This window comes from Benincasa hispida, chromosome 10, assembly GCF_027475165.1.
Source record: "Benincasa hispida cultivar pf3 chromosome 10, pf3_genome.v1.1, whole genome shotgun sequence".
NCBI lineage: Eukaryota > Viridiplantae > Streptophyta > Magnoliopsida > Cucurbitales > Cucurbitaceae > Benincasa > Benincasa hispida.
In genome coordinates, this window is record NC_143487.1 from 31,662,676 (window position 1) to 31,670,664 (window position 7,989).

General features: G+C 31.3%; 1 long non-coding RNA gene across 1 annotated transcript; it reads right to left on the minus strand.

Moving 5' to 3' along the window:
• Nucleotides 1-225: 225 nt before the first annotated feature.
• On the minus strand, nt 226-1,949 carry LOC150033265 (uncharacterized). Its single transcript, XR_016524060.1, has 2 exons — nt 628-1,949; nt 226-553 (listed from the first exon to the last, which is right to left on the minus strand). It is a non-coding gene; the product is annotated as an uncharacterized LOC150033265 (long non-coding RNA).
• Nucleotides 1,950-7,989: the final 6,040 nt, after the last annotated feature.

Sequence of the window (7,989 nt, forward strand, 5' to 3'; positions counted from 1 at the left end):
ATGGATCACAAATGTCTATATGTATTAGTTTTAAGCTGTCTAAGCATCTATTGGCACGTAAGTTCCTTATGTTTGTCTGTTTTCCCTTAATATATTCCATAAAAAAGTCAAAGTTACTTAAATCAAGGGAATCAAGAACTCCATCTCTGTTTAGAGATGTGACCTAAATGTGTGTGCCATAACATAGTGGAATTCTCATTTAATTTATGCTTTGTACAACATGAATTAGATAATAGGATCTTGTTAAATGAAGTATAAGAATCAATCATATACAGATTATCAATTAAAGGACCGATACTAATAAGCTTGGATTCTTGAAAAAGACTAACTTCATTGTTCCCAAAAGAACAAGAAAAACCAAATTTTCCAAACTAGAAGTAGAAACTAAATTCTGTCTAAATGACGGTACAACAAAAGTCGCATTCAAATCCAAATAACAACCAATTTTTAAATGTAATCTAAAATTCCCAATAGCTTCAACTGGAATTGCTTTGACATCGACTACATAGATGAGTCTTTCAACATCACTTGGCAGCCGGCTCCACAGGCAACCCTGCATTGATATACTTATGTGAGTAGTAGCAAAAGCTAAATTAACTTCAGAACAAATCCAAGTAAGAAGTTTACCCTTCTTTACATGCCACTTGGCATACTTGGGACAATCTTTCTTGAAGTGACCTTCCTTTTTGTAGAAAAAACAAGGATTTTTAGTAACCTGTTTCTTTCTCTTATTCTGTTGAGACGTCTCTTCTGCAACACTCTAGATTTCTTTTTCTTCTTATCACGAGATTCAGTTGCCAATTCAACATTTTGTGTCTTTTCTCTCTTAATCCTATCTTCTTCTTGCACACATTGTGAGATAAGCTCATTAATACTCCATTTATCTTTTTGAGTATTATAGCTTATCTTAAACTAAACGAATTGTGCAGGAAGAGAGATAAGTATTAGATGTACGAGTAAATTTTCCTTTATCTCGATATTAAGTGCCTCTAATTTACCTGTGAGATTGGATATTTCCATAATGTACTCCCTCTTATGTTTCCATTGTCCTCATACCTCATAAAAGTTAAAGAAGTTAAAAAACTACTTCTACTTTTTCATTTTTAGCAAAATATTTCTCAATTTGAGCAAGGAACTTATTGACATTTTCATTTTTTGTGATAGAGCACTGAAAAGACTCTAGAATGGAGTGCCTAATGATTATCAGACACATGCGTATTGAACGTTCTCACTTCTCTATATTAGTCATATTCAGTTGTTCCTTAGTAGAAGTAGGTTTATCGATCTTTAATACAAGGTTAAAATCCATACACCTAAGAAATATTTCTAGGCTTTCCTTCCAAATCTTGAAGTTCGATCCATTCAACTCAGGGATTAAACTCAAATTTTCAGATATTTGAGTAAGACTAATGGAAACAATAAACAACAAAATATATACTCACAATTAAAATATAACAAAATAATTTCATATATGTGGTGGGCCCCTTTAACAAGATGCCTAGCACAACATTGATGTTCAACCTTTGGGCAAGAACAAATCGTAAATGGTGCTGTCAATGTAGTAATCAGAATACTGACAATAAACTCTGTAAAAAAAATAGCTTTCTTTGGACCGACTATTTTTCACATAAGCAATCCTTATAATTGTCACATACTCATTACTACATGCATATCCACAATTTGGCCAAATAATTATCTTCCTTTCGATCGATAATTGTCCACATAAATTCATGAATATGCGCATCTTATATTTTATAATGGAATTAATCTAGATAACAGAGACTACTTTGGTAATATATTATTTTAAGTAATTCAATCTAAAATATAAGAGACAATAATATAATAATATTATTGTACAAAAATAACAGAAGAAGAATACCATATAGTCTTTATATAAATTCACCCGATAATTGCATACATTTACTATTAAATCAACATAAACATATGAATTTCACCAAATATCATTAATCAAATATAAATCTAAATTCACCAAAATATCAATAAGATTTTAATTTAAATTTACCACATTATCAATCAAATTTAAATTTAAATTCACCAAAATATTAATAAAATTTAAATTTAATCCACAACATGATCAATTAATCTTGAATCCACAACATGATTAATCAAATTTAACTTAAATCCACAAATGATTAATCAAAATATTTCTTGCTAGTGATCTATACATACATCGTCGATCCAATTCGGATTCACAATATATTTAATTTAATTTAAACTTGAATCCTCAATGAAAATTTAGATTCAAATTCACAAACTAATTAATTTAAAAATTAGATTTATATTTACTCAATTATCAACTATCAAGATCATGAACCATTGGTAAGATCAAACAAGCAATATCATTAAAAAAAAAAACAAAACAAAAATCAATTGGCAATTGACCTATTTGGTGCTCCAATCGGCGTCCAAGCTTGCCGGCCATCGGTGTTAAAGCCTTGCTTCCACCACCGATGAAAGAAACTCGCACCGCCGCCTGGAAAGAATTTCGATGCACTACCGGCAATGAATGCAGAATTTGTGCATATTGCTAATCTCTGTGTATTATTTAATTTTTTTAATTCAGCAATATGCACAATCTCTGCATATTATTATTTTTTTAAAATTCTTTTAATCACATCAGATTTGCTAAAAGAACAAAAAAAAAAAAAAAAAAAAAGAGAGAGAGAGAAAACAGTATGGACCAAATCTGAACATTTGGTAACGATTCAATCTGTGGGTTTTGCTTTTTAGGCAGTGTTCATGCCACAACAAAAAAATAATCTTTAGATTCTGTAATCAAAATCAAAATTGAATTATAATACCAATTCAAAACGAATATAAACCAACGCCCCACATAAAATTCATACTTTGATACCACTTATTCGCATAATTACTTTAAATCTATATCGAATAGATATAATTATCATTCATACTAAAAGGTCAAAAATAACCTACCGAATTTCATTGCAAAATTGACAGCAATTATAAGGTGACTATTTTCTTCTTCAACCAAAACTCCGACTTAAATGAGATCTCTCTATATAGGATTAAAGAGAGACTGAGTGTTTTGGTATATCGAGGACCATAGCCATATAGTCTCTTTATATACTAGTTCATAAGTGTTCTCATTAAATCCTAATTAATTAGGAATGAGCTTTTACCCATTAAGTTGATTAATAAAATATTAATCCACATGTACAACCCATATTTTAATTATATGTGTTATTATTTAAATACATCTAATATATATTATAATGTATCTATGTATATTAAATTAATTGTACCATATACAACTCAGATATATTTAGATTTTCAAATACAAATTAAACATTAAAAGAAATTAAATTAGAAGTTGACTCTTCTATAGTTGTAGGAGATAAAAAAAAATTTCTTTTTTTATTAAAGATTTCAGTAGCATAACCCCATTCTCCATTATATATGTTCGGTTGTCATAAATTGTTTCTAATTTCATCTATTAAATATAGTTTAAATTATAATTTACTCTTTTATCCGACTACTAAACACATATTCATATATAAAAATATGAGATACTTTTATTAAATTCTTGTTTTCAAATTTCTCAATTCAAATTTTCTACTAAATAGATTTTAAAATTTCATTTAACAAATGTTGTGCTATTGTATCATGGGAATATCAAGTGACTCGAAAGTCATTGAATTGGCCTTGACGTAGACTTTTTTTTTTTTCTTCTTCTTCTCTAAATTGTTGACGCAAATATTTTATCTATTAATTTCATTTCATTTATTGTAATTATTATTTTACTTGGTCATCCAACTCTAATCATCATCCCTCATTTTTAAGGTCAAATAATAAAGAAATAGTCCAATTAATTTAAATTACGCTCCAATTTTTTAAAAGTGTCATTTTTAACGTTGATATGTAAAAAATCTATAATAGAGTCATTAAATTCATAAACGAAAAAATTTGTATCTGTTTTAAGTATATAGGCACAACAACAACAATTTTTTTAGAAAAAGACGTGTGGATCATGCCTATTTTTCTCTTCCTCCTTTCAACCTTAGGCTCTCTATTATTTATTCAATTATTTATGACTTTTTTTTACCAATCCTAACCCAACTCCTACATTTACTTCACGTATGCATTTCATTTTGTTTAATCAAGCAACACAATTTTTTTTAATTATTAATAATAACAATAATTTTTTTAAAATATATATGTGGACCATGCCTATCTTCTATATTCCTTCTTTCAACCTTATACCCTCAATTATTTGTTCGAACATTTAAGAGTTTTTTTACTAATCCTAACTCGACCCCTACATTTACTTCATGTATATGTTTCATTGTTTACTAAAGCCACGTACATGAGTTTTTTTTATCTATGATTCTGGCACAAAAGCATTCAAGAGTTTCTTTTGTGTACAAACTATTCAAATTTCAAGGGTTAAAATGAAAATTTTTAGATTTTGTGTAACAACTTGATCCTTACATAACAAGGTCTAACCACTACGACATACATACTTGGACTTTTCTATCATGAGATGAGTTTTGGATAATCTTTTTTAAAAAGAACATATCTAAAATTTTATTAATTAAGTAGCAATACTTTATAAGTTTTTTTTACAAAACACTAGGATCCATAAAACGTTGAGTTTATAGTTGACCCCTTAAGCGACGTCCCAGTCACACCACCTACGTTGTATCCTTACTTATACAAAGTTTGTAAAATAGGATGAGTATATAATATACCCAGTAAGTAACTCTTATTTATGGTAGTGACCAAATGCACAATCACATACAGCATGTCATGGAAACATATGATTGGGACCCAAAAAATAAACTATCATTCCATGAGTAGTCAGTTACACTTCCAACGTAAGTTCCTCCGCCCTGGTAGGAAGATGTGGACTTAAGCAGAAACTAACTCATCTGATGATTAGTAGGTCATGCAGTCAGAAGGGTCAAAGTTGCATCCAACACCAACTATTAACATAGACATAAGATTGGACTAAAGGAGTGCAACCATACATACCCTGCTAGTCCCTAACATAAACATAATGTAAGATTGGGCCTAGAGGGGTGCAACCATAGATGCCCTGCTAGCCCTGAAAGCATAACCTACACCTAATTAAAACTTGATCTTAACATAATCATGAACAAACATAATGCATGGAGTCCCTTGTAGAGAAATGAGTTTTAAACATGTAATGCATCATAACAATAATATCATAATAATGCAACATAACAAAGGTACACTACCATAAAATAATTAAAGAGAGGGTGAGATAAACTATTTACCTCGATTGCGATCTTAATTATTCCTTATGGTTTGGTCCTATAGATTTCATAAAGAACACTTATGATTAAAACTAGTTAAGACTATTGGGTAAAGGAATTTGATGAGTATAACTTACTTATTTATAGATTTATTGTAACATCTCGATTTTTTTAAGGAAAATTTAAGTTAATTATCTCAAATTATTGAGGTTTAGTTTCCTAATCTTTGGAATTTGGAATCAAATTGTTACGGTTGAAGAAGTTTTAATGGTTAATGTGGATTCTTTTGTAGGATTGCATCAAATGCAGCGGAAGAACAAGGATCATTTAAGCATTCAAATTCACTAATTTTGGCATAATATAAAGCATGCTTCTGCAGAAAAATGAGTTACAAGACATACCTCTTAAAGAACTTCTTCAAAGCTCCATCTCCAACTGCAATCTTCTTCATATCTTGTTGTAGACCACCTCAAGATCTTTCCCACTATTCACTTGGTCTCTAGATTGAGTTGTAGGACTCAAAACAAGCTTGAATCAAGGGATGAAGAAGAAAAGCTCACTGATGCAACAAGGTTGAAGAATCTTTCTTCAAACCAGTTTTTCTCTAAAAAACCTTTTGATTACATGCCCGATTTTTACTCCAATCTTCTCATTATATTGTAGATCATCATGCAAAGAGAAGAGCTACATGAACTGCAGCTCATGCTCGGAGAAGACAAAGGCAAGATAATTCAACATGAGTGAGCTAGTTAAGTGATGGATAATGGAAAAATCCATTTTTCCATTTGTGTTTTTGTTTTCTTTTCTTTTTTCAATTTTATTCAAAAATCAAATTTTGATTTAAAAATCTATTTGATTTTAAAAAATGAAAAATTAATTAATTTCATAAATTAATTTTAGAATTAAACGGAATAGGATAATCTATATATTTAAATATGATTTAAATATATAAAGATGGATATGTGTTAAAATTAATTTTAGAATAAGGGTGGGGCCCCTTATTCAAGACCTGGATTCAGTACTTGAGAGAACAACCTTTCTCCTATCCCTAAATTAGGTAGGCATGAACTCCATCTTGCACCTTATGTCCCCAGCTATCTATACGATCTTACCCCTGAAATGGGAGTCTTATTGAGCCAGCGTTGTTGAGCCAACCCTCAACTATGCAAATCTAAGGGCAATCTCGAATAAAAAGGAGTTCATAGTTAGCTCAGGATTAAGATCGAGTTATCTAGGCCATCTAGGTGAAATAGTCAGTTTTAAAAAGTAAACAACGTTATAAAGTAAGAGCGACTTATTTCTTGGTCCGGATCTTATGCAAACTCATTACATAGGACGCCCCCACTCCTCATGTCATAACATGTCCGAATTAGGATCACATCGTATGTAGCACTTTACAACTCTTTGTAACAACTACAGAGTAGGCCACATCCAATGGTGTTACCAGAATAAGGTACCCAACCTCATTCATGTACCATAGATCATTTTGACTATTTACTCGAGCCCGATTCACTCTTATGTCTCCACATAATGTTCAAGTACTCATACAATAGTCATGAGTCTTAGTTTATTGGACATAGACTTTCATACAATTTATGAGATCAATAAAAATTATATTGATAATAGAAAATGTTTATCATTTTACAAACTGCGAGTTTTTAGGGCATAAAACCCAACAATACTCCCACTTGGACTAAAACTCCAGTAGATCAATATATATAAATATATACAATGTTGAGTTTATATGGAGAGAATAAAATGTACAAATACAATAAACAAGGGCATTATAATACCCATCAATTCTCCCACTTGCCCTAGTGATACAAAACTCATAGACCTAGTCCTACCAGGTGACCCTCAAATACTTTAGTTGAGAGGGTCTTCGTAAATGGATCAGCTAAGTTGTCTTGGGAAGCAATTTGAGTGACAATGACATCTCCTCTGTGTACAATCTCCCTGATGAGATGGTACTTTCGATATGTTTTTCCCTTTTATGGCTTCGTGGTTCCTTTGAATTTGCAACTGATCCACTGTTGTCACAATAGAGAGTGACAAGCAGGTGCATGTTAGGAACTACTTCCAGATCTGTCAAGAACTTTCTAAGCCATACTGCTTCTTTTGTTGCTTCGCTTGTAGCTACATACTCAGCTTCCATTGTGGAGTCCACAATACAACTCTGCTTGATGCTCCTCCACACAACTGCTCCTCCGTTCAGAGTGAATACTGACCTCGAAGTTGATTTCCTCGAATCAATATCATTCTGAAAGTCAAAATCAGTGTAACCAATATGGATTAGATCCTTAGGACCATACACGAGCATATAATCTCTCGTTCTCCGAAGATACTTGAGAATGTTTTTAATAGCAGTCCAATGGTCATGACCAGGATTGGACTGAAATCTTCTGATAATTCCTACAGCATAGCATATGTCAGGACGAGTACACAACATTGCATACATCAAACTCTCAACTGCAGATGCTTATGGAATTCGATTCATCTCCTCAACCTCTTGAGGTGTCTTAGGACTCTGTTCCTTAGACAAATGAATTCCATGTCTGAAAGGTAAGATTATTTCTTGGAATTTTGCATTTTATACCTAGACAACATCTTGTCTATATAAGATGCTTGAGATAATGTCAATGTTCTATTCTTGCGATTCCGAACTATTTGGATTCCAAGAACATATTATGCTTCTCTCAAATCTTTCATTTGGAATTGTGAAGCCAGCCAT